This window comes from Chiroxiphia lanceolata, chromosome 3 (genome assembly GCF_009829145.1).
Source record: "Chiroxiphia lanceolata isolate bChiLan1 chromosome 3, bChiLan1.pri, whole genome shotgun sequence".
Lineage (NCBI taxonomy): Eukaryota > Metazoa > Chordata > Aves > Passeriformes > Pipridae > Chiroxiphia > Chiroxiphia lanceolata.
Genome location: NC_045639.1, coordinates 74,500,342 through 74,520,027, shown reverse-complemented (window position 1 = coordinate 74,520,027; position 19,686 = coordinate 74,500,342). Strand labels below are relative to the sequence as shown.

General features: G+C 33.6%; 1 protein-coding gene across 1 annotated transcript in view; it reads right to left on the bottom strand.

The window, feature by feature from the left end:
- Positions 1 to 19,686, bottom strand: part of ASCC3 (activating signal cointegrator 1 complex subunit 3) — a 263,938-nt gene that overhangs the window by 100,929 nt on the left and 143,323 nt on the right.

Genomic DNA, 19,686 nt, shown 5'->3' with positions numbered 1-19,686 from the left:
TAAAAAATTACAGGGAAAAAAATTGAATATTATTGTGAGTCATAAGAAAGAAACTATTCCTATCATGTCAGACTTTTCATCAACACCAATATATCAGAATGTTATATAAATGAATTTTTCTATGTTTATTTTCCAAAGAATATGCATAATTGTTTAAAAGATTGTAAAAAATCCTTGTTTAATCCTTGTGCTTCACCTAAACTGAACACTGACCCTAAGTTATGAAAAATTAATTTCCCTGATTTGCCACAAACACCTCTGATTTTCCTCCCATCTCTTCCACATTCCTAGCTGCTGCACTCACTGCCTCCTAAAATCGATTGCTGCTAAATATGACACCAGGAGGGTTGTGGTAATGGTGACTCTAATACTTCTCTAAACCAGATTTCTTTGTCAGCAGAGAATCTCCACTTTTCCACAGATCACAGGAAGGTTAAGTAGTATTTGACTCTCACTGTATTTTCAGCCCTGTATATTATAGTGAATTAATTCCAAGTAAATTCAGATTATTATTATTATTGTTGTTGATATTATCATATCTTCACATTTACCGGTACCTGACACACAGCCATTGAAAAGTTGATTTATGGGATACAGAGTGGGTAAAGCAAAGCAAAATATGGTTCACAGTACTGGCATGCTGCCAAACATGAACAATAAATCTCTGCAAACACAGAAATAAATAGGGAGACGGGAATGCAATTATAAAGGAGGACATGAAAAAAAAAATTATAGGAAAACCACATTTCTCAGTTTCTCAATTATCCAGCTTCTCCATATCTGATCTTTCCTGCTTTAGCAGTAATTATTTACTATTCATTTAAAGGAAATCAAACTCAGCTTTTAAACTACACATGACTTTTTGGCAAATTTAATTAACTGCTGTAGTGCTCGAAAATGAATAAATAAGAAACTGAGAAAGTGGCTCTGCAGTTCATGAAGCTTATTCTTTAAGAGCTAACAAATGGAAACAAGTATTTCATAAAGAACACAGATGCACCAAAGTTTGCATTTATTGATTATCAATAAGGAATCTCACAGAAGATTGTGGAAAATTCACTGAAAATACCTGTGACCCAGAAATTTGGATTGATCTTGATTACATTTGGAATGTGATGTAAGCATTTAACAATGTAATTAGCTTTTGTCTTAAATAAAGTAAATCTTTCTATGTGATTAATTACACTTTAAATATTGTAATCTTAGCTGAAAAAGTCAAATCTTGCTCTCAAATCTCCACAAGTTAAAAATTGCATACCTTTGTTTGTAGCTTGATTGATTATGTTGCTTAATGTGATTGAAACACAGGGCAATACACTGATGGAAAAATAAGAATACTAAAATTGTGTACCATAGATAGAAGGAAACTGTATTTGTAAATGGTTTTAGGAAGTACAGTTTCACCAATTTGAGAGAAAAGAACTTGTGAATAAAGGCAAAAGGAAGAGGAAGGAGAAGAGTTTGTGACAGAAAACATTAATATACGGCAAAGCTAGTCTGACTATAATTCAATTACTTACAAGCTTAAGATTAACCAACTGTTTAAAAATATGTAGGTGCACCTAAATCCATTTAATTCCATTTAGAAAGAATGTCCACATACTTCTAAAATCTATCAGATATTCTAAAACAACATATTTGAAATATTTAATATGCACAGATTTTGTCACATGTTCATTTATCGAATCTATGTAGTGCCAGACTTCCAGGTTACACATTAACCAGCTTAGAAATACATTAAATATTTTTTTTTAAAAGTGAAGATGATGAGCTTTTTTTAATTAAAAAAAAGCCCACTTTTGACACAGAAAAAAACCACAAATGCCAAAGAGATAAAATTACTAATTATTCTGCATGCTTCTATTAACTGCACAGAAATCAAATTAATTTTCTTCCTATAAATTTGTGGTCATTTTAAATTACTAAGATACAAGGCAAGTTAGTTCAGGAACAATGACACAACCCAATTTTATAAAGCTACACTTGACAAAATAAAATAAAAAAATAAATCCCATATCTCAGTGATGGCTTGAAAGACTACTCACACAGTATATCCTTTAATGGCAATATATTTGCAAATAAACCTTTTAAGCCCTTGTGGCAATGAATTGTAGGGTTATTCTATTAAATCTGGATGTTAATGGTTGCAGAGACAACAAAACTAACAACTACTAAATAAAGGAAGTAAACTATTAAAAATTATACTGCTTCCCCCTTTTTTTATTACAGACTAAAAGGTTTTGCTTAAAATTTATACAAAATGTTACTAAGTGCCTCAGGTGTATGGAGAAGTTGTTATTATGAGGTCTAGCACTGGTCTCCAGATTAGAATTGATTTTTTTTCCCCTCCCTTATTGCTCAAGAGGGCTGCAGATTTATGACCTTTGCTTACGAGTGTGCGTGCATCTAAAACAGTATGTTAAATAAATTCCTAGTTTAACTTGCTGCCACCTATATTTCTCCTTTAAATGTCTTGAATTTCTTGCAGTTTTTGATTGACACAATAAAAATGTCACAATTAGACATAGAAAAATGTCCTGCTTAATTTTAACGAGAAATGATGCATATATAGACGAAAAAAATTAACCAAACTTTAGGGTATTTCAGCTAAAGACTTACAAAAGACAACACCCTTCCTTACCCTTTTCATGCATCTGGTATCACAAAGCTATCAAAAGAACTATAAGCTGCATGCTTTTTGTCTGAAATACTGATGCTGTGAACCAAAGAAAGAAATTTTTAATAGGCCTACAGATATCTTTTTTCTTATTGTATATAAAAAGCAAGTAAAAAAGACTAATAAAACTTGATTATGAGAAGCAGCTGCCAATAAATTACTTCTTTATAAGTGACACACGAATTTATGTATTTTTTATAGATCTCTGGTTGCTACACTTTTCTCAGACAGATAAAGTACATCACCATTAATTACTAGGATTTTTTTTTCTGTAAATTATTTTTCCTTTCTGCTTCCTCATTTTGAAGATATTGTTTGCAATTTTGAATGTTGGTAGTTTTTCCCACTAACAACACAGTTTTTGACTGATACATTTTCTTTCAATAACAGAAATTGGCACAGTCTATTCTAGCATTTTTCTGACGATCTCCTTACTATAGCAAAACTTCATGCTTGTGACCATATGATTCAATCATTTTAATTTCCTTTCTGTTGAGTTCACAATAGGGCAGCATTTGCTGTTTGTTCAGAATGCACCATTATATTTGTTCACTGGTTTGATCAATTCTGAGCAATTTACTCCCATCCTTCATTCTCTGTACTGTCCCGACACCCTGCAAAGTACTAGTTCTTAATTTTGAGGCCTCATTAGCCTCATTGGATGAGTGTTGGTGCTCAGACAGCACAGACACCTAAACCAAAGAAAGTAAGGTATCTTTTGCTGCATCCTTCAATGAAGAGTAGTTTTAATTGTACTACTACTGTGTGATGAATACAATTCAATTATATCCAAAACAACTGATCTGTAACTTTCCTAAAGACATCAAAAAATGTAATTTGTAGGCTGAACTTCTAAACTGTTTTAAGTCCCAACAGGACAAAAGTCTCCTCTGCCTTATTCACGTTAATAATACTGCTGAATCTGCTCTGTTGGTTCATTTAAAAAATACTGATTGCCTTTCAAAGCTTATGAGATCAAGGTAAGCTGGAAGAAGTTGCCCATCTACTCTGAAAGTAAAGGCCAACTGGGAAAGGGAAGTTGAAGAGTCTACCCATGGGTTTATTCCCGTTCCTTAAATATAAAATCTAGGTCTCAGAGAAATGGAAAGAAATGATCAAAGGACTGCATGATCATTCACCATTTTTGATCTTCAGAATTTACTACATTCATATTGCCTATTAATTTATCTACATACATAAAAGTTTTATTATTTTATTTCCAACTACTGTTTCAAAGGGGTAAGACCAAAACTTAGATAGTGTAAATAAAATCATAAGAAGGTTTTTTTTAATTTAAATATGAATTCAAAATATAATAATTTCTTGCTACAGGGGAAAAAACATGAGACTCCTGAATATTAGTTACAGCAAGTACATGAAACTTAGACAAAATACTAACCCATGAAAGATAAGCAGTAGCACTATCTGACAGTTTATCAAAAAACTGAACATGAAGAAATACAGATTGGAGTCTAAAGGGAGAAAAAAGGAATGTATTTGAGCTACAATGATTTTACCTGAGGACTGTTCTCTTATGAAGTAGAACTGTTATTTGTATTATTCCACTTGTACTGTCTACATAAAAACTAAGCTATTAGCAGCTGTTTCTAGGACAAGGATGAAGTGACATGTTATGGGGTAACTAAGATTAAATTATTATTTTATTACAGAAACAAGGAATTCACTTTTAAATATTTTTTTCCTGAAGGATTTAAAAGTTGACTATATTTCTGTAATTAAAACATATTAAACAATTGGTCCTTATCTCGTATTACCTTTCATACTGCTTGAGAAACAGCAAGGAACAGGAAAATTATTAGTACTTAGTTAACACATAGTAATACGTTAAATCAGAGACAAACAATTTATCATGAAGCTCTTCTGTAAAGTTATAAATCAGTCACTTTCAAAAAGATACCCAACAGTTCAATACATTTGATCCAGCTTCTGTGTTGATACACACCCACATTACTTTCCTTGCTCTTTCCTGGGAACAGCAGCAGCAGTAGCTTCACTCACTGCAGCTGGTTCCTGTGAAGAACCCAAAGACTACCAACAGCTCTGCTCACCAAGATGACATGTATGACCTAGCAGATCATTTCTGGAGGTATGCAGGCTGCCCAATATGCTATTCTACTTAATAAGTATGCACACTCATTTTCTACATCTGCACTTTTTTAATGTATCTAACTATTAATTTTGTATCGTTATCCTGAAGTAATACCTCTGTCCAACACTTACTCTTTTACTGAGTTATAATTAGTTGTTACCTGGCAAAACAGTATTTGAAGATGGTAATTCTAGCAAAAAAATGTGAATCAGTTTGAATGTCTCTCGGAAGAGTCAATAATCTAATTGTCTCCCTCTGGAGATTTAAGTTCACTGTATTAAAGTTAGAATTTTTTAAACCTATGAGTTACTGATCTGATCAATTTAATGATATCACCTCAGGAAATTCTGTGAAGTGCTCTAAAAACACCTTTGAAGGAGAAAGAAAGGAGAGTAGTGTGACCGCTCCAATCAGAAGTGTTTTTAAAAAAATTCCCATAAATTATACTTTTATTCTCTTTTTGATTCACAAAGAAAGGAAGTGTAAGGCAAAATTTCTGGCACATTTTTTCCATTGCCCTGGTCTTATCACATATGCTAACCTATTTATTCCACAAAGCTGTGTTCCATCCAGTTGGCACCTTAGGGACTGATGACTACCAGTTAAAGAAGGGGCTCGTATGCTGTCCAGAAATGTCTTGCCTTATTCAGTGTGTTCTTTTTACAGTACACTGTTACATCATAGCAGCCCCACCTAGTGGTGGTCTGAAAAATAAAAGCTAGACACGATCCCAGTATGGGGGAACTGGAATAGTTTATTGAACACGAGAACACTATTTTAAAGGCATCTGGGGCTGGACATGTTAATGAAGGGGACGAGTTATGTTAATTAGGGAATTACACAAGTTTTTACTACCGTTGCCCAATGGGTTAAGTATTTCCTTCAACCAAGATTACATAGAGGGAAAGGGATTAAGGGGTTTAGACACGGTTTGATACAATCATCTCAAAAGTCTTTTCTGATCTCTGCTGGAGCCAGGCTTGATCCATGAGGTAGAACTTTAACAGGTCTTGTGAGAAGGGTCCAGCTCCTTCAAATCACGAGGTTTTTGTCAGCCCTTGTTTTCCTTTGCTGAAAACTGGGTTTGGGCTCCCACACCACCTTTTTTTACTGAAAAAGTTACATGGTGCATAGAGAACGAAATATTCCATGGGAAGATGAAGAATAGCAACCAGATTAAAAACCGTGAACATGAGGTAAACATTTAATCTGTGATTCCTCAGATCTATAATCTACAAATCATAAAATAGAAGTGTTTACAAACCTCACTGATAAGAGAAGCTATGAAATTTAGAGTAATGCTTAAAATGTTACATTTTTGAGCCAGCCAGACAAGCCAAGAATGAAAGAATCATGAATGCAAGTCTGACCATGTACAAATGATGGTTTTACAAGTCATGCAGGATGTAGACATAGTTTCAGATTAACTCACTTAATCCCTAGCTGTTATAAAGAAAAAAAGGAACTATTTGTATAGACAATACATTACCTCAGCTTGAGCCAAAATTTTAGAACATAGACCAAAGTATCCTAACATTTCACTTGAAGCCAGACTGTGGTACTTGTCTTAAAACTGAATGGATCACTGATTCTCAGATAAAAGGGTTTAAAAACTCTAGCAGTAGGTTTAGATAGAAAGGAAATGTTCATTATAATGACCCATCTCTCAGTGAGAATCAGTAAAAATAATAGTATTTTTCATATATGGTACAATGATAAGCATCATCAACATGCTATTGTTTATAGCAAGTGCAATAAAAATGATATAGAGACATTTCTGTACTGCTTCAGTATAATGAAAATCTGGACATCACAGTGAACAGCAATATGTGACTCAATAATCTCAAATCTTATTAATCTAACTGATCTTATTAATGTCAAAACATTTCAGTTTAACAACAACACCACAATGCATATCAATTAAGACTGAATTAACTGTATAACATCACAATTCTGAAGTGCATGCAAAATCATGCAGAGCTCTTATTTGCTTTCTCATCAATTTAGAATTCAACCATTCTCTCTCTGGGAACAGATGTGTGATACATGTAAAGCACAGCAAGGTACCTATTCTTCTCCAGCCGTTGAGACAGTAAGTTCTGTTGTCATATTTGTTAAACACTTGGAGTACACAGATGAGAAAAACATCAATCTTGGTCTGTTTTGCTGACAGCAGAAGTTTTCAGTATGGTGTTAGAAAACTAGCCAGTAGGGAAGATATACAGCATGGAAAGAAATTGATAGAGAGAGACAGTTTGATGACATGCAAGGATGAATTTGTAGTGGTTTCACTTTGAATACTGACAACCTCTGGAGACCTAGTTAAACCTTTTGTTGCTGTGCATAACTGTGCAAAGATTTCGATATTTCTGCTTCAACAGGAAACTGATACTGCATGGTGTCTATATAAATATTTGTTATATTTGAGAATGCCTCCTTTGCTTTGTAATACTTAAAACTGCATTTCTGCTGAGCCATGGCAACACTGAATGTATTTTCAGTCTGAGACAACGAAAGGAGAAAGTCTTTTCAAGTTCTTTCCAATACTGCTGCAGATTACTTATTACATATCATAATGACTTTTAGTGCAACTCCTTCTCAAAGACTGTACTGACTGAGACTCTATTAACCCAGCAAGAAAAAAATTTTGTGAACATTAAGCGTATTTCTCATTTCATAATTAAAGCACAAATGTCCACTCAACTTCACAGCTATGCAAAGTGACACACTGAGGATTCTCCAGAAGAATGGAATTTCTCTTACAAGTTTTATAGGTAATTGGAAATGTGCAACAAGAGTTAATAGTTTATAGTATTTTCAAACAGTTTTAGACTAGCATCATTATGTATGACCATGAAAAGCTAAAATTTATCTTAAACCAGGAAAATAAGTTTTAGAGAGATGAACACTAAACATTAAATGTCTTTTGATTTCGTATTGTGGCTTGGTTTCTTCAGTTTTCTAACTTCTGCTCTACATAGCACAGAAAATAACCATAATAATTCTAAGAAGACCATAAAAAACCCCCGCAAGTCAATAATTAAGTGGTAGAAATTCCTAAACTAAAAAATGTTACAATTATACTCACCACTCATTAAATAATTTGAACTATGTAACTTGAACTTCAACAAAAACACATAACCAAACTGGAACATCAGACTATTTGCAGCACCATAAAACCAAGCTTTTTTCACTGATACTTGTGTAATATGAAGACCCATAAGAAAATTCATGATATAATTAGCATCATATAAAGGTTTTCTTTTTTTTTATTAGTATACTAATATTAAACATGTCTTAGAAGTACAGACATTTTATTTCCCCTGTGCCTTTGCTATTTTAAAAGAATTTCAAAGATTCCTTAATAACACTTTGTAGTTCAGGGTCCCCAAATGTTAAATCTTACAAGACAAGCACTTCTCAGAACTCTCTACAGGATATGAAAGGTTATACATGTTTATTATTTTCATTTTGCAGTGTTCATATAGCAACAACTGGTTAATTATATTAAGTGATAATTAATTACTTTATTTGATAAAGTACTTAAACAAAAAAAAAATCTCTTGAAACCAAGAGACCTTTAAAAGTGGTAGGACCAGTGAAACCTGGTTTCCTATGAATTTTAAATTTCTTGTGCCCTTGTCCCAACTGAAATGCGTGCTCCATCAGATTTCTATAACCTTATCTCTCCCAGAATTATTTCCTTGCCTTACTGCTTCATAAATTTTTCCACTGTACCCTCAGGACAAAAATATACATCTACATCTTAGAAACAACATCTGTAAGGCTTACACTGATTATGAACACTGCCACCTGATTATTCCTAACACCTTTGACAACTTTGTTGTCTTTCCTGTTAGTTTTATTCCAAAATACTAGCAGGCTACTCTCAAATTCTGCAACCTCAGTGCAGAACTGTGAATCCTGTGGATTATTAAACACCATTCGCAGTCAGTTTTAAAGGTAACATGATGTCTTTACACACCTAGAAGGGCGCAAAAGTAGCATCTAATAAGTGACAGAACAAGAAGGTTTATTTTACTGTGTGCTTTTGGCCAGTAGAGTTGGAAATTTAGAGACAGATTGTCAGCTAAACTGAGGCAACTATTAGGTTTGCTGCCAGAGGAAACCAGCAGATGCATGAAAGAAAAACTGTGCAGTCACCTCCATAGAGCTTAATTTTACAGCCAGATCCTGTTCAAATGTAGGGTATTTTCCCACAGAACTCCACAAAATTATGAGGTCCTTTATAGTTTCAAGTTCGATCTACTGAAAAAAAAAAATCAGGTTTTAATACCCTCCTCTTTTAAAAAAAATCCCAAACAAACCTCCCCTCAAATTCAGCCTTTATAGTACGAATACTTTATGTTACTTACTAACATTATGTTTTGTACTTCATGAAGCCTGCAAGATAATTGCTTCATAAAGTTTAGAAATCACAGAGACTAACACATTTATGTATAATTAAATGTAGCTTTGAAAGACTGTTTTCTACATCTACAGTTCTTTAAGCATGTACCTAACCTAGCATATACACCTCCCCTACAAGGCTGATATTTTGGGCAAATACTTTATTTTATTGCTCAAGGAATTTTTATAATACACTTACAGAGATTTGAGAAAAATGATTGCTTTGATGTTAGTTCATTGATCTACTTTGGGGTTTGTAAACTAGATTAGAAATCCTCTGAAAAACCGAGGAGCTTGCTATTGTTAAACTATTGTAATTTTTACACTATTATTTTGAAGCAGGATATGCAAGTTCTTCATCAAGATGTCTTTAAGTGTCTTAACCACAGAGAAGATAGATCTCAGAAGAAATCTAAGAATATATCTCACATATCAAACATACCATGGAGACGAAATTACCTGCTATGGGAAGAGGTAAGGAGACTTTGTTTCTCACTTAACACAGCACCATAAAACAGGTGAGTGGAGAGCTGCTGGGTGGCTTGCATCCACAGTCCCTCTCCAACCCTGATTAATTTCCATTTTTCACAGTGTTTACTTATCTTGCATACATTCATGCTAATGACTGTTCAAAAGTGTTAGATATCATACTGTGAGCTTCATTTTCTTTAACATTTTCATTACATTAACATTCTTCTGTACATTTAATAGTCATATCTGTTCAAGTCAGTACATCCTTCATGCATTTAGTCTCCTTAAAAATGCTTTTTATTTCACAACTCTGACATCTTCTAAGACAGACTAATCTCAAAAGGCTTTGCAAAATTTTTAATCTAGAAGCTGTACTCATATCATGTATCTGTTGGGGTGTTAGGACTCTAGGAGGAAAGCAAATAGTAAACAATGCCAACACTTGCCTTAAAATTAGTGTGTATAATATTTATTTATTTATTTGTTAGTATATATATTCATCTATACAATTCCACTTGAAGAAATTACACTTTAGAACAGAGTATCTTTAGATTGTTTGAAGTAACAAAAATAACTGAAGTAAAGTCACATATAACTATAAAAAAGTTATTTCCCTACTTTAAGACTGAAAACTAATACTATCTAAACAAAATAGTTCTATAACTAACACTGTAATCATATTCAAGACATATTAATAGCTTTCCTAGATAAAGACAATCACTTGATCTGACTGTACAGAACTGAACCACACACCATGGTTCAGTGCCAAGGCAAATATCATATTTGGAGTGTTACGTAACACATACACACTACAGGGTTATCACCAGGATATCAGATTTCAGTGGTTTCAAAATGAATTATGAATTAAAATCAGAATAAAAAGGAGTGAAGAACCTTTGACTCTTGCACTCCGAACAAACTTTTAATGAGAATCAGTGTGACATATACTTTTAAAACTTTTAGTTGTGCTTGATTTTCTCATTCTGCATTCTGTATGTTGTATATAAAAGGAACATAAACAAAACAATTTATAAATAATAATATAAAATACACAGAGGATGAAGAAGACCTCAAAAATAATCAAGTCTAACCTTTGACCTAATACCACCATGCCCCCTAAACCATACTGCAAAGTGCCATGTTCAAGTCTTTTTTTGAACACTTCCACGGACGGTGACACCACCAGTTCCCTGGGCAGCTTGTCCCAATGCTTGACAACCCCTTTGGTGAAGCAATGTTTCCTAATATCCAACATGAACCTCCCCTGATGCAACTTGAGGCCGTTTCCCCTTGTGCTATTACTAGTTGCCTGGGAGAAGAGGCTGACTTCTACCTTGCCACAACCTCCTTTCAGGTAGAGAGTGATAAGGTCACCCCGAGTCTCCTTTTCTCCACCCTGAACAACTCCAGCTCCTTCAGCCACTCCTCATAAGACTTGTGCTCCGGACCCTTCATCACTTCTGTTGCCCTTCTCTGGACACGCCCCAGCAACTCAATGTCTTTCTTGTAGCGAGGGGCCCAAAACTGAACATGGGATTCAAGGTGCAGTCTCACCAGTGCTGTGCACAGGGGAACAAATACTGCCCTAGTCCTACTGGTCCCACAGTTTCTGATAAAAGCCAGGATGCTATTGGCCTTCTTGGCCACCTGGGCACACTGCTGGCTCATATGCATACTGCAAAGCAAAGCTAGTGATCATATCAACACTCATCTTTAGAAACTGGTTTACACTATAAGAATATTTTACTTTGCAAATTCCAATCTAAACATCTGAAAGTCATTTAATGAAAGTATCTCCTGTTAATTTTGTATTTAGGTATCAGTTAATTTTTAAATTGATTTTTGAGATCCAAATATGGAATTGCCAATTCTGTTGTCAAAGAAATTTTACACAGAACGGAAGCAGAGGGGCTATGCTTACCTATAACGCTGGTCTTACCTCTACTATTCCCAGTGACTAAGGGAAACTGACTGAGCCTGTTTTCTCTGATATTGCCAGACAGTCTTTCTGATAATATCTATAGAAACAGACTGATGACCTCTAACTCCTGACATAGCCTTTTCATGCTTGAGATCAACCTAGAACATACTTCCTACTGTATTTCTTCTTTGAGGAGGCATCATCTGAGATAGTTCCATCATACTTGTTTGATCTGCATACTGCAAGTACGGAAGGTTAAGAGGGCTGGCTGATGCTGTCTGGTGCAGAGAAATAGCTGCAGAAAGTAAAGTAACTGCCTGACCATTTGAGACAGGCCACTTGACAGCAGCTTGGTATGGGAGGGTTTAGTTCGAGATTAAAACATTGTAGATGTCTACATACAGATCTGCACATCTGCAGGAGGAGTCTGAGCACCCTTCACAGTCAATGGGAATCAAGCAGCAGGGCTTATACAGTGTTTCTGTTCCCTGACTGCCCCATGTCTGCTCAGGGTTGAACTCAGGCATGCTCTTGGCTCCACTCGCAAAATTCAGTGAACTCCACCAACTACAACAGGGGCTCAGACACATCATATATTTGTAGTTAGTATATGCAGTCTCCTAAAACCCACGTGCTATAATTTTAGCCTGAAAAGCACTTCATGTTTCAAATTTAGACTAATGAACATGAATTATCCCGGAAAGAATAAAAGACAAATTGAATCCTCAAATTTCTATTGTAACTGACTCAGGTGGCATTGTCTCAACACTCCCAGATGGCACACATCACTAATAACTCTTAATTATCACTCAATATTCCAAGCAAATTAGAATTTACATTATCTGTCTTCACACTAATCTCTGCTTATTCTGATACACATGCATTAAAATTAATCAGATCATCCTACGTTTTAAATGGTGAACATAACAGAACTGAAGAACATCATTATAAGAGTAAGAATGGAGACTTTACATCCCTTCTATTGATGACAATGGCAACTTGCTCAGGGGACATTATTTATTATACATTAATTTCAGACTTGTTAGAAACTCCAAATATAATTATGCACCCCAAAAAATTACATTCCTATAGCCCTTTCTCTGCCATTGACAAAAAGATGCAATAAATTCACAGACTCTGGCATCACCAGATGTACAAGTTGCAGTGCTACTTAAAAGTATGACAAGAGATAGTTTTTCTCCATGTGACAAAGCTGATAAGGACATACCATAACTGAAATGTTCTGAACCTGTTGTTGTAAGAAAAATAATGGGATTAAATGCTTAGTTAATCTCATTTTTCCCTTAACAAGAAAAAAGATAAGAGTTCTTAAGTGATTTTTCTTATCTGTGCAACTTCTATGGTTATTGGTTTAATTTTTAGTTTGAGAGTAAAATTGAAGAGTTTTGTGTTTGATGAAATGAGTTGACTGTGAGATCCCAAAGTTGTCTGAGATTCCTGAGAACAAATTCAGCAACAGAGGAAAAGAGGTTTCCACTAATATCAGAAGTAAGCGTAAATCGCTTACCCCCACCCCCTCAAAATCCCAAAAGAAAACGCTTTGTAGAGTACTGGTACTGTTTCAACCTCCACCGTTACAACACAGTATATATCTATACTACAGAAAAGAAAACTGAATCAGGGAAATCTAGATTGCCACTTTAACTGACGGCTTCCCATATTTACATCGGTCCCTTTAAAGTCACAATAAACGTAGACATTTCTCCCCCAGAAAAAAACAGAAACTCAGAAAGCTATTTTGCTAATCTGTGTTCAGGAGTAATCAATTAATCCTCATGCATTTTCTCCAAATAATCCCCGTTCTGATGCCTGAGGCAAATTTCATACATATATTTCACAAGAGTAAATACAAACTTCAAAGATATAGATACTGCTTTTTCATATTTACTATTAACAGTTATTCTGGTAATCAGAACAATGACTAACAGATATAGAAAAATAAATTATTAAAACTGTCAAATTTTTTAGCTTCCTAAAACATGCGTTTTCAAGAATTTTTTTTTTTTAAGCAACAGTGAACTCAGTCCATATTATATTAATATACATATATATACTATACAAGTATATCACAAATTATAATTATTACATATGTATCTTATCTGTCTTGTATTTTATCCTATCATCCATTAATGTATGCAAGAAGAGAAAAGGAATAAAGAAGGAAATAAGAAAAAAATCATCTCAGAAATTTCATACAAAAATAAAGAACTCATCCTTCAGGTCAGGCAGAGAGCTGTACCTCAGAATAGATGCCTGGAAGTCGAATGTATTTATGTATTTATTTTTAATTCTCAGTCTTCAACATGCTCTGAAAACAAGGATCAAGGGCCTTTCACCGACCATAAAATCAGCATCATACATGTGCAGTAAAAGGTACGGCCTCAAGGTGGCTCTCATTGCTCAGTATTGGAAACTGACTGAAAATGAAATAAAGAAGACTCTCGATTGACTTTGTTTTCTTAAAATTGTAACTAATACGTTTCACCTCCCTTATTCTTAGACACATTTATTTCCACACTAGGAAAACACTTTGAAGGTATTTTAAATTTGCTTTGTAACTCAATATTCTGAACCCTTGTAAAAAGAATTTCAATGAGAGATTTCCATGCTCAATATATAATAGCATCATTTTGCTATAGTCACATATTTCTCCCAAAATCAAAGCCCTTTTGATAGTTAGAATTTATATATACATAACTGAAATAACTTATTTACTGTTTCTGATTAAATTAGTCTCCAACTACTTACCAGTACTAGTTCTGTTTCATGATGAAAACTATTAAGTTTCTACCTAGAATATGAATTTGGATATGGACAGCATCTTATAGATCTTGATTTTTTTCCAGTATATTATTTATGTTCTTAATTCCCACTTTATTTTTCCTTTTACAGGCTTATTAATAGTTGTCAGTTTTATTGGCAACCTTCCACCCATTTCTGTAATAATTTTAGTTTCAAAAATATGTGTTTTCATTTAATGTCTATTTTTCCCACAAGTGTGAAAATCTGAAATTTAAAGAAACTGGACCATGTAGGAAAAAATAATAAATAGGGCTATGACGGTCAAATCTATAAATGTGACAGTAATCAGTAAATACTTGATTCTGAACCAATGAACTCTAGACCTGTATAGCAGTCTGAAAATATAGGAGTCTCTTAGGACAATCATCTTGGTTATTTTCCTTAGACAAGAGATCTTGGTAGTTACTTCAAGGAATATGCCCCCTCACAGGAACAAAATCTAGATAACACCTGAAAATAACTATTATAGCTGTTTTGAAATTGCAGGCCCATGGAGGAAGAAACTGGATACGTTTTCAATACTACACTACAGTACAAACACTTCTTAACTAAGCTACAACTATTGAATCAAGAGCCCAGAAAGTAATTTCTCAGTGTAAAGGATCATTAAAAGAATTATAAGTAATACTGGTGAATCCGTATGAGTGTTTTTAATCCCTGAATCACTGGGACAAATTCACATTTTCTCACTGTTTTTAGTTCCAGAAGCTTGCAGAAAATCCACATCTGCAAAAAGTTAAACACTGCGCTGTGTTTTCTCTGTGAAACACTATTTCGTGCTGTATTAAGTTGTGTCCTTAGGGCTTACTCCAAAGCCAACAGTCTATTTTCCATTAGTTTTAGTATGTTTTCCAATGAGATCCTTCAACTGCAAACCAGCCAGGATGCTGTTGAATTATTCAGCGATACTACAGTTTAAATGAAAGCACAGAAATACAATATTAAAGCTTTCAAACACTTCAAATTTCTGATTGTTGTCCTTGATAAACATACAGAGCACAATACTTGAAAAAGAATCAAAGACTTGGCACTAGAATTCTACATTTGATTACAAAATTAATGCATATCAAAGCCAGAGGTACCTGCAAAGAAAAAACTATGCGGTATTTTTTATCCTCATTTTCATGCAATGGCCTTTGATTCCTGAGCTAACTGCTATTATTATTACTATTATTATTATTATTATTATTATTACTATTATCATTACTACTACAACAAAGAGTTTAGAAAGCCTTTTGCAATGCTTTTGATACTCTAAAATCAAGAACCTCAGGGTTTGCCATCCAGTACTTGGTTTTTAGCATTTGGTGAACAGTTCTCAATATTTGAGAACTTCCAAATTTATAAGCCAATGTTGAACTAACTTCCCACAGTTTTTTTCAGGAATCCCTACCACATTAATTACTAAACTAGAGGTTATAACCTTAAACACAGAAATAATGACAGTTTTGAACATGGCAAATTCAAATTTCATCTCCTAGTGTTTGTGCTCATAAATCACAGAGTATCTCCTATAGAAAATGAGAGGTACTCATAGCTGTTAGCAAAAATCAACATGGCTTCTTAAAAAATGCTGCTCAAGGTCACTACTCAAATAGATAATATATTTTTAAATTAGAATAGAAAACATGTTTTTATAGAAGCCCTTACATTTTCTTATTTGGAAAAAACCCCAACATAATTCAAAAGAAAAATGTATCAGAAACTCTGACTCTTTTAAGGTTGAGGCATAAGATTGCCACAGTGGAGGTTGAATTTGCCAGTGAAAATGGAGCAGCAATCAGTAAACATTGCCTCTCAAAGAACGAAGATGCTGCAAACTCTTCTGCTCAAAAGTATTTTGCTGGTGTGCAGGATAGACTATTTCAGGCCTTGTTGAGTTCAGGCAATCAGCAACTGTACACATAACATTTTGCCCTAGGTAGCAACTACTATGTTAGCCCTATTTATTCTTCTTATCTGAAGATATTCATTGATTGTTAGGAAAAAGTTATCTCGATAAAATTTTTTTAACTTATTTTTAGCTCTGCAAACTTCATTTTGGTCTTAGTCCTGTTGTATCTATTGGGAAACATGGACAATTTGCTTTTTATTTCAGAACTTTTGCTAAGCTTCATCAAAATCTTCTCATATTTAAGGAATTTGCTGGCCTATGTTGACATCTATTTCAGTAACTCATATTTTCTCAATTTCTGCCTTATGCCACTGAAAATATTCACTGGAGAAGCTGAAATAACATATGCACTTTTCTTCCAAAGGTGGTAAACCATCACAATAAAGCAAAACTTATGCAATGACTATTTTCAGTAATGCTTCAAATATGTTTCATCAGATATTTTTAAATGGCTGGGCAGATCAGATATCTGAAGGAGGGCTACAGAAGATATTAACATTTTGATTTCTATTGCAAGGGACACAAAACAGAAACATGAAAAGTTTACTCATGAAGTACTGGGCAGGTTAGCAGCATGGGATACCCTGGCTGCACGAACACTGTCAGAAACATGACATACCATATGCTGACATTATTTGTTATTAAAAAGACAACATATAACTACATATTTTATTAAAATTAAAATAGACCAAAGGTGATTAACTAATTGTTGACATAAATACAAAGATACAATAATACCTATAATCACACACTAGTTTTAATATACATGTACTCTATAAAATAATCACAATATTTTAAAATCTTTTCTAACATCTCCTAACTATTCTAATTATCAAAAGAAAAAATTATTCTTCTACAAAGAGAGGATGAAGTTGCAAAGTTTTACTTGTCTAATTAGAACTGTTTTAAATGTGAACTATACCAAGAAATATAAATTCTAAGCTGAAAAACTTTAAAATCTGAAAGTGTTGTGCAAATCTTTTGGAAAAGTTTGCAGCCATATGTACATCATCCGCAAATATGTCAAAACAGGATCTGTTCTGCCTGTCTATTGTTGTTTTTCTAGTCTTCCTTACAGGTTAGGAATTATTTTACCCAACAAAAGTCTGAAGTTGAATAAAACCACTCCTTGAAATTCATTCCAATTCATCCCACACATTTGGTGTCCAAATGTTATAGAAATATCATCCTAGTTCTTAACGTTCTCTTAACATCTTGTTCTAGAGAACGCATTAGAAGTGCTTCTCCATTTGGAGTATGGTAAATACTAGGTCATAGGATTCCTTTTTTTTTAGAATTTCTTAAAATATGTAGGGTATATATTATATATGACTTGTTTGGAGAAGAAATTGGTTCTGCTGGTTGCACAGCAGCAGAAAGCAGATTCTGCTGGTTCCACAGATAGGAGACCATAAACCAAAACTTGCTTCTTATTCAAGATGGTTAACCTAGTCAGTAAAGCTAATATTTGATAGGAAGAAAACATTCTAGGAAAAAACTTACTCCAGTATCAGTGTTTTTCAGTATGTCTTACCTGAATACTAAAACTGAATCAGTTTAAGACCTTGCTCTATCAAAAGCCTAACAATTTTCTTGCAATTTCATATAAATAAAATCTCAAGCTCTAGAAGTTTAGAAATTTTCCATTTTTAAGCTTTATTGGCTAAAATTAATTCTTTATCTACTTGTATTGATATTGTCCAGAGATGAAGGTCTGTTTGGTGGGAGAGGGATGGTGAATGTTAATTTTTCTAAGAACTCATAGTTGAGCACTGAAATTCAAAAATCTCCCAATACTTCTGTCTTACTATCTGCACTCTTGAGCAGCTTTAAAGAAGCCATATACTTCCAAATCTGCCTTCCATATTTTTAGTAGTTTTATTTTCATTCCATAATACCTTATTTTCATTCCACAATACAGAGTAAACTTCATTTTTTCCCTATCAATTTTCATAACAGTTCATGCCCAGCTTGTGTATACTGTAGACTTGTCAAAAACATGATGCTGTTAGTCTTGTTCCCACTAGCATAATGCATAATTTCTAATTCTAGTTCTGTTTTTTTGCTCAAAGGAGCCAAAAATTACTAATATGTTACATGTACAAAGGTGTATCCAAATACGCATTTATATGATGTTCATTCAAAAAATCTCAGTTGTGGGATCAAAAGAATAGTGTTTCTCAGATTTTTTTTTTAAATGTTCTATAATCAGTTTCTGTTGTTTTTGATGCAATAAAAAGAGGTTTCTGAAATAACTGAGTTGTTCAAAAGAGATTTGGCAAATGTAGGCAAAATTATAATTTTATTTTGATAAAGGTAATATGCAGTGGTATCTATACATTCTAAAGCATAGCAGTTTGTGGGTTTATGCAATAACAATGCTTTTCTCCACAACAATGATTTCCAACAAGCAGGGATTCTTCTGATTTTTGGTTGACTTTTGAAATTCCATTTCAAAGGATCTTAAATGAATTCAAACCAACTGGAAGATATAACTAATGTTGAGGCTTCTATATTTTCTGAGTTCATAATTATGGAGAAGTGTTGATAACATAAAAGATATAGAGGATATGCTAAAAACCAGAGAGCGACTATTTAAGTAATTCAATTTAAACTGGAAAAAGAAATAAATATTTGGCAGTTCTCTAGCAAAAATCTTCACACCTTTCTGGAAGTATGCTTAATTTATTTTGTTTTCTCCAAAGCACCTCCGGCTCTCAGTATGCAGAATTCATGGAATGTGGACCAAATTTAAATCACTCCCTCTTATAATTACTCATTTAAAATTCTTAAAAGTGTGTGCTCATTTTACTTATTATTTCACAAATCGTTTTTTTTTAGATGTCATTGCAAGCTTCAATGCACAACTGCTTCTGCCCACTTCTGATCTACTCTAAATCTTGGGCAAATAAATTAAAGAAATAGTTAAAAAGCCCAAGCAAATTTGCCTAAATGATGGTATTTGGAGGAGTTGGAAGTGGAAAGTGGAGGACAACTGAAACAGTGAACATAGATAGCTAAACAATTCCATCAAACCATAATGAAACTAAACTGCATTTGATAAGCTTTCTTATTTTGAAAACAAATGAAATCAATAATATGAATCAAAATTTAATATTTTTCTCCATCTGTTAAGAAAATTATGTTTTCTAAATGAAAAACTGAATCAAACATCTAAATGTACCTTGGTGAATTTATTTACTTGCACTTATTCTAAACATATTTTCAAGGAAACATTGTAAGACAGTTTCCAATATTGCAGTAATGTTTTCTATCACCGCGGGTGTTTATGAAAATGTATTTTTCAATTATAATGGGTAAAAAACTTAAATTTTAAAAAATTTGACAGTCTAAAGATGTCCTATACATTTATTTTTTTT